Raw genomic sequence first — 14,126 nt, forward strand, 5'->3', positions numbered from 1 at the left:
GGTGAAATTACGTTTTTGACCTTTTTGTCCGTTAGCGCGTTAAATGGCATTTTAAATGATTTAATTTTTAAATGCGTGTTTTTAAAATATTATTGGTCCAAAAGATACGTTTTGTGACAAGGGTCGCGAATATATTTTATTTATTAAATTTGGACTTCGTTTGGACTCCCGACCGTAGTGAGTTGTGTTTTTTAAAATCAGGTAAATACCCGTGTTTTATCGGGAATGGGATTTAATCCCCATTTATTAGCCAAAACCGTTGCCCTCTCCCCTTGTTTTTTTTACTGTACGCTGTTTTGGTCTTCCCTCCCCTTGGTTCCAATCGACACATACACACACACTTATACAAGGAACCCTAACTTTTAATTAATGAAGGTGATCAACTAAATATTGCAAGCTTGAAGTGGTGATTTTTCTTCTCTTCTTCCTCTTGTTTTTCTGTCACGAACCACCACCATCACCACCATGAAACCCTAGTTTTTTATTATTGTAGAAATTGGAAAAATTGCAAGCTTTAATTCATGCCTTCTTGCTTTTCTAACAAGGTTAGTCCTCTTTTGTGCATTAATCATTGTTATTTTAGGGTTTATATTAGTTTGGTGAATAAAAGATGAAAGTGATAATTTTATGTTTGAATCTTGGAATTGGGTGATGTAATTGCTTGTTTTATGCTAGATTATACTTAGATAATTACTAGTGTTTGTTTATGGATTTGTATTGGACTTGAAATAGCAAGAAACAACAAAATTTGGAGTACCATAGGTGTGGACAGCAGCTAAAAGCTGCTGTTGCTGCTGTTCGGTGGGCTGCCACAGCTGCCACCATGACTGCCGGCGGCAGCTGGTGGTCAGTGGTGGCGGTTGGCGGCCGGTGGTCGGGTGGCGGCGGTGGTTCGGTTCCTTTGACCCGTTTGCATGTTGGTTTACCCGAGTGGACACCCGACCCATATTTGATGATTTTTATATCTATATGCATTTATGTTGAATTATGTATATATATATATATGTGTGTTATGTGTATATATATATATATATGTATATATATATATATATATGTATATATATATATATATATATGTATATATATATATATATATATGTATAGATTGTATGTTATGCATATGTGTTTATATATATGTATATGCGGGTTTTATATGTATACATGTATGATTAGATATTAAATATGCATGTACATATATAGAAAAGTGAATATTGGGTCGGTTTAGGTTAATTGGTGATTAGTTAACCTAATTGGACCTAGTATGACTTAATTGGTCATATGTGGACTTAGTTTGACTTAATTAGGTTAGTTTGACCTAATGTGACTTAGTTTGGTCATATTTGACCTAGTTTGACTTAATTAGGTTAGTTTGACCTATTGTGACTTAGTTTGGTCATATTTGACCTAGTTTGACTTAATTAGGTTAGTTTGACCTAATGTGACTTAGTTTGGTCATATTTGACCTAGTTTGACTTAATTAGGTTAGTTTGACCTAATGTGACTTAGTTTGGTCATAATTGACCTAGTTTGACTCAATTAGGTTAGTTTGACCTAATGTGACTTAGTTTGGTCATAATTGACCTAGTTTGACTTAATTAGGTTAGTTTGACCTAATGTGACTTAGTTTGGTCATATTTGACCTAGTTTGACTTAATTAGGTTAGTTTGACCTAATGTGACTTAGTTTGGTCATATTTGACCTAGTTTGACTCAATTAGGTTAGTTTGACCTAATGTGACTTAGTTTGGTCATAATTGACCTAGTTTGACTCAAATGGGTTAGATTGACCCGTTTTGACCTAGTTTGACCTAATTGGTGTTAATTTGACCCAATTGGACTTGGTTTGACTTATGTGGACTTAGTCGACCTAAGTGGACTTAATTTGGGTGTAGTATGACTCGGTTGACTAGATTGGTTTTAGTTTGACTTGTTATGACTTCCACTTAGTTAGATTGCATGAAAGTGGGCGTTAACTGAGAACATCGGACTGACCGTTAGAGTAACTGTCTGTTAACATGGTTGATGTATGGTGTTTATCTTATATATGATTTATATATATACGTGTAGTATAGTTAGTATTGTGGTATAGATTACTAACTTGTTCAGTGTTATCCTCAGGTGATACGGACGAGGAGAAGACTCGGTGATATTAGACTATCGAGTTCAGCTGGCTATCGGTGAGTGGGTCTATCTAAGGATAGAGTTTGAGTAGCAAGCCGCGCTACTGTCGTTTACTCTATTTTATTAGACTGTGGTTATATCCGATTTCCATGATTAGATATTTGATTGCCATGTTTAGATAATGGTTAACATGTTAGTGAATTATTACATGTTGATGATATTGTGTGATATTATGTGCACCGTGTTTGACGCCAGCCGGGCCTGGGGAGGCTGGGGACTCATAACCGAGCCTAGGGAGGTTAGAGTCCATATGAGGTCAACCGTGCCTGGGGAGGTTGGGTCCAAAGGCTACTGATTGTGGAGTATAGTTTGAATGACGCATCTCCTGCGTCCGAATGACTATACTGTGAATCGAGTAGCGAGGACTATCGGTAGACTCTAGCCCGATCAACTAGGAGTCGTGTGCTCGTACAAGCCGCCGATCCTCATATTGTCATTGTCTTTGATTGTATGCTGTTAGGACGTTAGCATACTTTTATGTGGTTGCTGGATTGATGCTTATACTTGATCCATTAGATAGATTCCATTCACTTAGCAGTTATGCTAATTCCCCCTCATTTCCACCCTTGCAGGTTCAGTATGAGTGCATGTTAGATACCAGGGTGAAGATGGGATGCCGGAAGATATGTTTGACGAGTCGGGCCTCTGATGTCGTGTCTTTTTATTACATCAGTCGAGTCGGGTTAAAAAACCTGTTTTGTATATATATGGACTATTTATATTTAATAAGCTGTAATTGTAATATTAAACAGGTAATGTGTTTATCCGGTTGTCCGACTTACGAACGGGTCATGCCCGATTTTCTAAAAAAACGTCTTGGCCGCTGTGTTTTAAAAAAAAAAAAAAAAAAAAATCAGAGTGTTACAACTTGGTATCAGAGCATAGGTTCGGCAGCGTGTTCGCGGAAGTGACACGTTCCCGAACCGTGAGTTTAGTCAAACATATCTTGGGGGACGGTTCAAGTGAATGTGATAGGTATAACGGTGTTAGTTGTAGGAAGCTAACCAGTGTTATACTAAGCTTTGGTGTGAGATGTTGTGCAGTACAGGTACGGCTGATAGTGACGGTGACAGACCCCACGCCCCGGAAACAGGCAGAGCTTCAGATGAGCTTCAGATTACAGATGCGTCCCAGGTTAGGAAGACCAGAGTCAGATGTCAGGGTCATACGGACCGATGACCGGGTGGTAAGGGCTGTTACCAAGGGATTCTGGTCGGGTACCCTGAGTAAGAATCGTTAGTGTCGGTTGACACATGTATTACCCTGGAATTAAACGGTTAGCCAGTGTCGGACGGGTGTTCGGTTTCACTTAGGTGAAACAGTGTTGGGTAAAATAAACAATAAAGAAAATAATAAAATATTAATAATGATACTGAATAAGGGTTCAGTTGGACGGTCGGTGGGTAGTTGACCCTTTGGTATCACGGAATAAAATTATTTTATAATTAAAAAAAAAAGGGGTTTAGTAAACTTAACTCAGTAAAAAGGACCAAGACGGAGTGATACGGGCTGGGTAATTTTATGGTGTGACAAGGTACGGGTCGTCTCACCTTGAGATATAGACCTTTGGCGGCCATGTAAGTGGGTTAGGGTAAGATAGACTAGGAATTCTGTAGTTACCCTGCAGGGACAACTTCAGTTGGATCAGACAGTGCTCGGGACACAGAGCATTGCAGTGATTGACAGTTCAGAGGTGGAGTCTGGGGCGGGGTCAGGGGCACAAATTTCATCAGCCGGGTGATCTTCTGCTCTTGTGATCGGACATGAGAGAAGGAACCCTACAGTGGATACGGTGGAGCATACCAGAGGTTGTCAGAGATTGGTAATGCATTGACGGCCCGACTAACGGTACGTGTGTTACATTCAGTATTTCTATTATTACCGTTGGTAGTTTGTAGTTGCTTTGTATGTGTCGTCAATGTGGATTTGTATGCTAAATATCTGTTGTGTGTTATAGTGGAAACTGTGTAGTTGGTCTTAGACTAGTTTCCTACTTAGTAGCGCATAGTGGCTTAGATAGTGGAATAAGTTGTCATGCTAGATGAGATCGTATTTGTAGTACATGCAACCCATTGGCTTGTTAGCTCGGACCTAGTATGCTGCTATGCTAGAGAGGCTGGTAGGAATCAAGACCTAAGGATGGTCTACGTTCTTACTGTTGACTGTTGACCGTTGGGACACACGTAGTGACCCATAGAGACTATTCTATGGTTATAATTCCTTTATGACGCGACCGGAGACTTGAACCATAGTTCATGGTCGAGTGACGCGTAGCCTGTATGCTTGATAGACAGTGACAGACCCGGTAGATGTAATTGGACCCGACAGTGGCCTAATATGAGTGGATTTGTCGAGTAGGACCAGTAGGGTTGTCCTAAGGAGTTGTCTTCCTTCTTTGACCTGACTTGACTTTGTGTGACGCTTAGAAAGTAAGTACAGGTAGTTCTCGTGACTTGAGTCTCTAGAGTAGGTAGAGACGGACGTTGACCGGACTGAGGGTTGAGAGTAAGTTGGCCCTAAGGTTGAGATTGTGTTCGGCTATAACCTAAGTTACTAGTAGTGTCACCTAGGGACGAAATGGTGAAAGTAGGTAGTACCATGTTTAGGAGGTATCGTGACTTGTTATGATGGGACTGTACGGAACGTATGTGATCAAGAGATGGTCCATTCGATAGCGAGCAGAGAAGTCATGATAAGGTCCTCAAGAGGGTTGACCGAGCCTGGTATTTTGTAAGGGTTCAATAGCTATACTTCGTGATGGATTAGTGGATTCACTTAGGGTCTTACTCCGAGATACCGAAATGAAGGTATGATTTGGGATGATGTATTACGCCTGGCCAACGGAATACATCATGGTGAATCATACAGTAGTTTCGAGAGTCGGAAGAGACACAGTGATTGGTAGTCTGTTTGGAATTTCGGAAGGTTTAGACCGAAATTTGACTATGGTGAATTGGTACTGACGGAGGTAATGTACCTAGACTTGGTATAGTTGTTGATTAAATAGGTTTGGATTGAGGATTCTGAAGGAATCTTAACCTAGTGATAACCTCTGAGATGTAACTTTAGTGATACCAGACAGGTAAATTAAGGTTAATTAGCAGACTCAACCCGCAGATAATCACTTCTGGTATAGGATGACGGTAATTCTATACTTGGAAACTGTGATTTAGTGGTTAGATTTGACTCAGAACCGTGTGGTTTAGTGGTCCTTCGAGGAGTGAGTTGGACTGAGATGAGTGAATTTTGACGGAATTCTCGAATTTCGCGGTTTGATAAAGGTATTAGATTACGAAACTTGGGTAATTTAGAGTAACCTGGTTTGACTTAGCAGGATTTTAGCGTCGGATTAGCTAAGTTTGAGTGTTTCAAAGCGATCAATGGCATATTGTTCGTGTTTTAGACTGAGTTGACTCGGGAATTTTGGTGAGCATGACTTGTGATACCCCTAAGTCATGAGTGACAGACGCTTTATAGTGAATCGTTAGAGGCGACTCTAAAGTTTAGTACGTGAAGTTTAGGTCCGAATGCGGAATTCGGAGAACCTATTACGTAACTAAGTTTGCAGATCTGTTTATAGCGAGTCTTGACCCTTCAGTGGTAGACCTACCTTGCGGTGAGTTGACTTAGACTTTTGAGTTTGGATAGGTGGATGTCAAGTGTGTTTTGTGAGATTGTTGACTTAGGTCTAGTTGTGGGCCGTTAGGGTGTTTGTAATACCCGTGACCTTTGTTGACTTAGCTTGACCAGATTCCGAGGACGGAATCTCTTTAAGGGGGGTAGATTTGTAACATCCTAATAACGGGCCTAGGTGAAATTACGTTTTTGACCTTTTTGTCCGTTAGCGCGTTAAATGGCATTTTAAATGATTTAATTTTTAAATGCGTGTTTTTAAAATATTATTGGTCCAAAAGATACGTTTTGTGACAAGGGTCGCGAATATATTTTATTTATTAAATTTGGACTTCGTTTGGACTCCCGACCGTAGTGAGTTGTGTTTTTTAAAATCAGGTAAATACCCGTGTTTTATCGGGAATGGGATTTAATCCCCATTTATTAGCCAAAACCGTTGCCCTCTCCCCTTGTTTTTTTTACTGTACGCTGTTTTGGTCTTCCCTCCCCTTGGTTCCAATCGACACATACACACACACTTATACAAGGAACCCTAACTTTTAATTAATGAAGGTGATCAACTAAATATTGCAAGCTTGAAGTGGTGATTTTTCTTCTCTTCTTCCTCTTGTTTTTCTGTCACGAACCACCACCATCACCACCATGAAACCCTAGTTTTTTATTATTGTAGAAATTGGAAAAATTGCAAGCTTTAATTCATGCCTTCTTGCTTTTCTAACAAGGTTAGTCCTCTTTTGTGCATTAATCATTGTTATTTTAGGGTTTATATTAGTTTGGTGAATAAAAGATGAAAGTGATAATTTTATGTTTGAATCTTGGAATTGGGTGATGTAATTGCTTGTTTTATGCTAGATTATACTTAGATAATTACTAGTGTTTGTTTATGGATTTGTATTGGACTTGAAATAGCAAGAAACAACAAAATTTGGAGTACCATAGGTGTGGACAGCAGCTAAAAGCTGCTGTTGCTGCTGTTCGGTGGGCTGCCACAGCTGCCACCATGACTGCCGGCGGCAGCTGGTGGTCAGTGGTGGCGGTTGGCGGCCGGTGGTCGGGTGGCGGCGGTGGTTCGGTTCCTTTGACCCGTTTGCATGTTGGTTTACCCGAGTGGACACCCGACCCATATTTGATGATTTTTATATCTATATGCATTTATGTTGAATTATGTATATATATATATATGTGTGTTATGTGTATATATATATATATATGTATATATATATATATATATATGTATATATATATATATATATGTATAGATTGTATGTTATGCATATGTGTTTATATATATGTATATGCGGGTTTTATATGTATACATGTATGATTAGATATTAAATATGCATGTACATATATAGAAAAGTGAATATTGGGTCGGTTTAGGTTAATTGGTGATTAGTTGACCTAATTGGACCTAGTATGACTTAATTGGTCATATGTGGACTTAGTTTGACTTAATTAGGTTAGTTTGACCTAATGTGACTTAGTTTGGTCATATTTGACCTAGTTTGACTTAATTAGGTTAGTTTGACCTATTGTGACTTAGTTTGGTCATATTTGACCTAGTTTGACTTAATTAGGTTAGTTTGACCTAATGTGACTTAGTTTGGTCATATTTGACCTAGTTTGACTTAATTAGGTTAGTTTGACCTAATGTGACTTAGTTTGGTCATAATTGACCTAGTTTGACTCAATTAGGTTAGTTTGACCTAATGTGACTTAGTTTGGTCATAATTGACCTAGTTTGACTTAATTAGGTTAGTTTGACCTAATGTGACTTAGTTTGGTCATATTTGACCTAGTTTGACTTAATTAGGTTAGTTTGACCTAATGTGACTTAGTTTGGTCATATTTGACCTAGTTTGACTCAATTAGGTTAGTTTGACCTAATGTGACTTAGTTTGGTCATAATTGACCTAGTTTGACTCAAATGGGTTAGATTGACCCGTTTTGACCTAGTTTGACCTAATTGGTGTTAATTTGACCCAATTGGACTTGGTTTGACTTATGTGGACTTAGTCGACCTAAGTGGACTTAATTTGGGTGTAGTATGACTCGGTTGACTAGATTGGTTTTAGTTTGACTTGTTATGACTTCCACTTAGTTAGATTGCATGAAAGTGGGCGTTAACTGAGAACATCGGACTGACCGTTAGAGTAACTGTCTGTTAACATGGTTGATGTATGGTGTTTATCTTATATATGATTTATATATATACGTGTAGTATAGTTAGTATTGTGGTATAGATTACTAACTTGTTCAGTGTTATCCTCAGGTGATACGGACGAGGAGAAGACTCGGTGATATTAGACTATCGAGTTCAGCTGGCTATCGGTGAGTGGGTCTATCTAAGGATAGAGTTTGAGTAGCAAGCCGCGCTACTGTCGTTTACTCTATTTTATTAGACTGTGGTTATATCCGATTTCCATGATTAGATATTTGATTGCCATGTTTAGATAATGGTTAACATGTTAGTGAATTATTACATGTTGATGATATTGTGTGATATTATGTGCACCGTGTTTGACGCCAGCCGGGCCTGGGGAGGCTGGGGACTCATAACCGAGCCTAGGGAGGTTAGAGTCCATATGAGGTCAACCGTGCCTGGGGAGGTTGGGTCCAAAGGCTACTGATTGTGGAGTATAGTTTGAATGACGCATCTCCTGCGTCCGAATGACTATACTGTGAATCGAGTAGCGAGGACTATCGGTAGACTCTAGCCCGATCAACTAGGAGTCGTGTGCTCGTACAAGCCGCCGATCCTCATATTGTCATTGTCTTTGATTGTATGCTGTTAGGACGTTAGCATACTTTTATGTGGTTGCTGGATTGATGCTTATACTTGATCCATTAGATAGATTCCATTCACTTAGCAGTTATGCTAATTCCCCCTCATTTCCACCCTTGCAGGTTCAGTATGAGTGCATGTTAGATACCAGGGTGAAGATGGGATGCCGGAAGATATGTTTGACGAGTCGGGCCTCTGATGTCGTGTCTTTTTATTACATCAGTCGAGTCGGGTTAAAAAACCTGTTTTGTATATATATGGACTATTTATATTTAATAAGCTGTAATTGTAATATTAAACAGGTAATGTGTTTATCCGGTTGTCCGACTTACGAACGGGTCATGCCCGATTTTCTAAAAAAACGTCTTGGCCGCTGTGTTTTAAAAAAAAAAAAAAAAAAAAATCAGAGTGTTACATCAGGCACCAATGTTAGCTTTACCAGAAGGTTCAGACGTCTTCGTGGTATACTGTGATGCGTCATATGCTGGGTTGGGTTGTGTATTAATGAAAAGAGATAAAGTAATTGCCTACGCCTCGCGACAGTTGAAAGTTCATGAGAAGAATTATCCAGTGCATGATCTTGAAATGGCTGCAGTAGTGTTTGCTTTGAAACTATGGAGACACTATTTGTATGGAACCCATTGTGTTATTTGTACAGATCACAAGAGTTTGCAGCGTATCTTCTCACAGAAAGAATTGAATATGCGTCAGAGAAGGTGGCAAGAGTTGATCAAAGATTATGATTGTGAAATTAAATACCATCCGGGTAAGGCGAATGTGGTTGCAGATGCACTAAGTCGTAAAAAGTCAAGTGAAAATGTGAAATTCCTTCGTTGAATATAACTTCAGATTTCATTAACAGCTTAAGAACCGTTCAGGCCTGTGCTTTGGAGGACGAACATATTAAATCTGAACAAATGACCAAACAAAAAGTGGACTTAATTGATGACTCACGTAGACTAAAGACCTTAAACAATCGTGTTTGGGTACCTAAGCTTGGAGATTTGAGGGAATTAATCATAACAGAAGCTCATAAATCCAGATTAACAGTACATCCTGGTAGTAATAAGATGTATCATGATTTGAAAACAGTGTATTGGTGGCCGACAATGAAAACAGATATCGCTCGATATGTTGAAAAGTGTCATATTTGTGCTCAAGTAAAGGCAGAACATCAGAAACCTTATGGTTCGTTACGTCAGTTACAGATTCCAGAGTGGAAGTGGGAACATGTAACGATAGATTTTGTGACAAAATTACCTCGAACTCAGAAAAGGCATGATATGATTTGGGTAATATTGGATCCTCTAACTAAAAGTGCTCATTTTCTTGCTACTTGTGAGACAGACTCGTTAAGTGAGTTAGCCGATGTGTATGTGAAAGAGATAGTTAGTCGACATGGTGTGCCGTTATCGATTGTTTCAGACAGGGATTCTAGATTTGTGTCGAATTTTTGGAATAGTCTTCAACAGAATCTGGGTACACGTGTGAATTTAAGTACAACTTATCATCCTCAGACAGACGGTCAGAGTGAAAGAACGATACCGACTTTGGAGGATATGTTAAAGGCTTGTGTGTTAGAATACGGTGGTTCGTGGGATACACATTTGCCGTTGGTCAAATTCGCGTATAATAATTCATATCATTCAAGTATAGGGATGCCGCCCTATGAAATGTTGTACGGTCGTCGTTGCAGAACTCCGACTTGTTGGTTAGAAGCCGGGGAGAAACAGTTTGCAGGTCCCGAAATTGTCCAAATGACAGCCTAAAAAGTTGCAATTGCTCGAGAAAAGTTGAAAGCTGCTAGAGACAGGCAGAAGATGTATGCTGATCCTCGTAGACGTCCGGTAACCTTTAGTGTGGGTGAATGAGTGTATCTGAAAGTTTCGCCATGGAAAGGGGTTATCAGTTCGGTAAATGTGGTAAGTTAGCACCGAGATTTATTGGTCTGTTTCGGATCAGTGAAGTGTTAAATGATCAGACTGTGGTGTTAGATCTTCTGCCAGAGTTAGCCGGTATTCATAATACATTCAACGTGTGTTACCTTCGTAAGTGTAAAATCGATGATGAAATGCAACTTCTTCCTTTAGAAGATTTAAGGGTCGATTTGATTAAGAAATTGGTGGAAGAACCGGTTCGCGTAGTTGACCAAAAGGTGACTAAGTTGAGAAAGAAAGATATACCGATGATGTTGATTGAGTGGAAACACAGCTTGGGTTCTAATCTTATGTGGGAGACAGAAGAGTTGATGAGGACTCGCTACCCTCATTTATTTGACCAAGACCAGATTTCGAGGACGGAATCTTCTTAAGGGGGTAGATTTGTAACAGACTGAAACCCGGGCTAGTTGTAAGTTGCCTATTTTGCCCTTAGGGTTTGTGCTTAGTCTTAAGTGCTTTTATTTTAATTATTTTATTAGTGTTTTATTATAATTTCGTTGTGGCCAGTTTGTGATAAGGGTCCCAGAACAGGTTTGTTTACTTTAATTGGACCTGGTTTGGGTTACCTAATCTTGTGCGAAAGATATCAGATAACTAGTAAATACCTGTATGTGATGGGGTATTGTGTTTTAACACAAATAAGAGCTGGTGACCAGCTCCCTTCTTGAAGTTTCCTGATTTTTCATTTCACTCTCTCTCACTAAACCTAACCTCACCATCTCAAACCCTAAATCATTTGATCTCGAATTGAAGCTTGATTTTGGTGTCAAAACGTTCCTTGTGTCATTGTGATTCTAACAAGGTAAGGTTTGTAAGATTTCACGATCAAATCTGTGATTAAATGGGGTTTTAAGTTAGTTTTTGCTAAAATGGGGTTTTGTGTCAAATTGGTAGAAATTGATGTTGTTTGTGTTTGAATGTTGTGGGTTTATGTTCCAAAAAGTTTAGTGTACGAGTTGTGTTCAGTTTTGAGGTCAAAAACGTGTCCAAAGTCGAGATTTGGTGATTTTGGGTTGAAACCCGTCACTTTGCTGCTGTTGCAGCTGATGACCTACCTTCGACCGATGGTCGTTGACCATCGACCAATGGAGAGGGACGATCGACCGGTGGACAGGACCATCGACCGATGGTGTATGACTTCTGACCAACTGATGTAATTTGACGATCGGCCGATTGGGGGAGACCATCGACCGATGGTGTGTTGACGATCGGCCGATGGATGGGACCATCGACCGATGGTCTTAGGCAGTGAAATTTTTACTAAGTGTTGAATTATAGCCGTTATGCTGTTCGTGTGTTTTTATGATTTTCAGGATGTAAATTCTGAAAATGCATAAGTGTTAAGTAGACCTTTTTGTGACTGATTTTCTATACTGTGCTGTTTTGTGTTAACGAACAGAAATTAACTTGATTTGCCTTATGTTCAGATGAAAAGGATAAGGAAGCCGCTCAGTGATAGATTATCTGAGCTAGTTGCTGGTATTCGGTGAGTGGGTCTATCTCCGGATAGAGTTTAAGTAGCATATCATGCTACTGTGGTTGGCTCTTTTACCATGAATAGTGTAGAAATTGCCATGTTAGAATAATATAGTATGCCCGATGTTGTATGTGAATTATGTGTGCACTGTGTGAATGGCACCAGTCGGGCCTAGGGAGACTGGGGACTCGAGACCGCGCTTAGGTGATTTTAGAGTCCGTATGAGGTCAACCGTGCCAAGGGGAGGTTGGGTCCATAGGCTACTGATTGTGAAGTATAGTGTGAATGATGCATCCCCTGCATCTGGATAACTATATTGTGAATTGAGTAGCAGGGACTATCGGTAGACTCAGGCCCGATCAGCTGGGAGTCGTGTGCTCGTACAAGCCGCCGATCCTCGTATTGTCTTATTGTATGCTAGTTGGTAGTTAGCAGGTGTTGTTGATGTATATTGCTTGTGTGTGGCTTAAGCTATATCTATTAGATAGATTCCATTCACTTAGTGGTGCGCTAATCCCCCACATATTTCCCCCTTGCAGGTTTAGGTATTGCTAGTTGGGATAGGTGCTGATGCAGAAGACATGTTTGACAACCCAACTCTGATGTTGAATTTTGTATAAATAATGTTTTGTAATAACGTAACACCATTGTGTAAACTTAAACGTAATTACTTAGATTAATGTAATGACGTGTCTTATAGTGTGTTTGTTAATAAAGTCTTCCGCTGTGTTTAAAAAAAAATGGCCGGTGTTACACACCCAAATCAAAACCCCAATTATGAACACTAATCATACTATGAAAACTCGAAGTTAGAGCTTACCAATACTACCACAACGTAGCGTGAACGAGATGAACAACTTTAACACTTGCAACTTTAATCGATTCGAGCTTCTTCTTCTCCAAATGAAGCTTTCTCTCTCTAAACTCTTTTTCTCACTCTAGGGTTGAGGTTGAAGATGAGAGAATGAAGATAAGATTGTGGACTTAATTGAGTCCACCAATCTTCCTTTTGTGGCCTAAAATTGACCCCCAAGTGAAAAGACCAATATGCCCTTCATTTAACTTAATTAGAAAAAACAGAATTCTGTCGCAGGAACAGTGCGCGGAGCGCACCCCTGTATGTGCGCGACGCGCACACACTCAAAACCAGTCAGAGAGTTTCAGTTTAATACAGTTTGATTATTCGACATTTATGTACACCTGTACACTTGGGTTTGGGGTCTTACAACTCTCCCCCACATAGATTGAATCACGTCCTCGCGATCTGACGCTTGTCGCGAACAGGGACAACACACTTTCCTTAAGTTTTCGAGTTCTCACACAATCTCAGATCCTTTGATGCCGCCATTGCATCCCATAAGTCCCACTTCTTTGGAACGTGACGTCCTATCCACACAATAATCCTCCATGATCCCTTGGCATACTCTAATCTACAACTCAGAGTATCCTTGCCAACTGTCAACTAGTTTGGGTCATCCGCACCACGCACATGGTGATGGAATTTCCCGCAACTTTTTGGTAACTCCAACCAACACGCAACCCCAAAATTCCCAAAACTCGTCCACCATTACACGGTGAACATCATTTCGATTGCCCATTAAATATGATCTTGCCACTTCTCGCGCATACAAGTCCTCAATACTCTCGAGAACTCGCTTTCGAACGCGCACTACACTAGTATATCTGTACACGAGACAGTCCAAACTAACACTCTACGTCTCTAGTTAGCTCCCAAAACGAGATGACTTTCGACAAATGGCTCAAACACGCCTACCAAATCGAGGAACCACCATACCCTCCGGGTACATACTCCTCCACTTAAGGTTTTAACCCCACGTTATCACCGTCGAGATGATAATATCTTGTGGAATTTCAACATTCCACAACACACATGACCGGTATCTGTAGAGACCCGTCCTAATCCATCCGGACGAAGTCCATATCGATTATAAACGATTCACAACAGCTGATTTCATTGCGAGGTACTTGACCTCTATATGATACATTTTACAACCATTGCATTCGTTTTTGAAAAAGACAATCTTTCATTACATCGGAAGTTGACGTCATGCATACTATTTCATAATATATCTAACTATAATTGACTTAAT

General features: G+C 39.8%; 2 long non-coding RNA genes across 2 annotated transcripts; both read left to right on the forward strand.

The window, feature by feature from the left end:
* Positions 1-235: 235 nt before the first annotated feature.
* Positions 236-3,190, forward strand: LOC139893577 (uncharacterized). The gene is made up of 3 exons (XR_011774616.1): positions 236-545; positions 2,118-2,176; positions 2,753-3,190. It is a non-coding gene; the product is annotated as an uncharacterized lncRNA (long non-coding RNA).
* A 3,035-nt stretch (positions 3,191-6,225) lies between these two features.
* Positions 6,226-8,931, forward strand: LOC139893578 (uncharacterized). The gene is made up of 3 exons (XR_011774617.1): positions 6,226-6,535; positions 8,086-8,144; positions 8,721-8,931. It is a non-coding gene; the product is annotated as an uncharacterized lncRNA (long non-coding RNA).
* Positions 8,932-14,126: the final 5,195 nt, after the last annotated feature.

This window comes from Rutidosis leptorrhynchoides, chromosome 2, assembly GCF_046630445.1.
Source record: "Rutidosis leptorrhynchoides isolate AG116_Rl617_1_P2 chromosome 2, CSIRO_AGI_Rlap_v1, whole genome shotgun sequence".
NCBI lineage: Eukaryota > Viridiplantae > Streptophyta > Magnoliopsida > Asterales > Asteraceae > Rutidosis > Rutidosis leptorrhynchoides.